The 873-nt window shown below is 47.7% G+C and overlaps 1 protein-coding gene across 2 annotated transcripts in view; it reads left to right on the forward strand.

Annotated features, from left to right (window-relative positions):
• Positions 1-58: 58 nt before the first annotated feature.
• The window catches only part of LOC111657054 (uncharacterized), a 5,279-nt gene continuing 4,464 nt past the window's right edge, over positions 59-873 (forward strand). The window contains exon 1 of one of the 2 annotated variants that reach the window (XM_023409028.2): positions 59-668. The gene's annotated coding sequence lies outside the window, so the exon portion shown is untranslated. The other variant, XM_087174751.1, reaches the window with a different exon arrangement.

Consider the following 873-nt stretch of genomic DNA (forward strand, 5'->3'; position numbering starts at 1 on the left):
CTGTCCCTTCTGCGGTCTCAGGGAGACGCTGTTTCACTGTTTCTATGAGTGTTCACGGCTCACGCCTCTCTTCGCACTGTTACAGAACATTTTTACCAAGTGTGGAGAATTTTTTACGAAGCAGGTTTTTATTTTGGGTTTTAAATACACTCGCCAACACAAGGACAAATGTCAGCTTTTAAACTTTGTCTTGGGACTGGCAAAGATGGCGGTGTATGTGAGTCGCAAGAAGAAGGTGAAGGAGGAGTCACATGTTGATGTGCTTCCTGTTTTTAAGAACCTGGTGAAGTCCAGACTGCTGGTAGAGTTCAGCTTCTACAGAGCAGCTCAGGACCTGCAGAGGTTCCAGCTGGTCTGGGGTCATGAGGAGCTGCTCTGCTCTGTGGCTGATGGACAGCTAGTGTTCAGTTCATTGTAACGTCTGTGGAGGTTTAATATAATGTAATCTGTTTATGTACAGTTAATAAATGTTGGTTGAAAAATTCAATTCAATTCTCTGTCTCTCTCTCTCTCTGTCTCTCTCCCTCTCTCTCTGTCTCTCTCTCTCTGTCTCTCCTCCTCCTCCACTCCAGCAGATGGCGATGGAGGTCTTCGTGTATCGGTTCAGACCTATGGTTCGGGCCGTAGAAGAAGAAACAGCGGAAGTAAACAGAGAGTCGGAGCAGCAGGTGAGTTACAGTGAAATGTTGATCTGTTCACGTTAAATTGGTTATAGAAACGGACACCTGCCCAGGTGTTACAGTGGCCACGTAACTGTTGTTAAACACCAACTGAGCAGTGAGTCTGGATCCGAGTCTATTATCGCGCGAAAACCGCGGAGACGCAGGGAGCTCCGAGGAGAGGGTGAGGAGAAAGACCCGGACTCAGCAGGCA

Source organism: Seriola lalandi, unplaced genomic scaffold (genome assembly GCF_002814215.2).
Source record: "Seriola lalandi dorsalis isolate HSWRI2012SDOR001 ecotype SW California unplaced genomic scaffold, Sedor1 jcf7180002054380, whole genome shotgun sequence".
Taxonomy (NCBI): domain Eukaryota; kingdom Metazoa; phylum Chordata; class Actinopteri; order Carangiformes; family Carangidae; genus Seriola; species Seriola lalandi.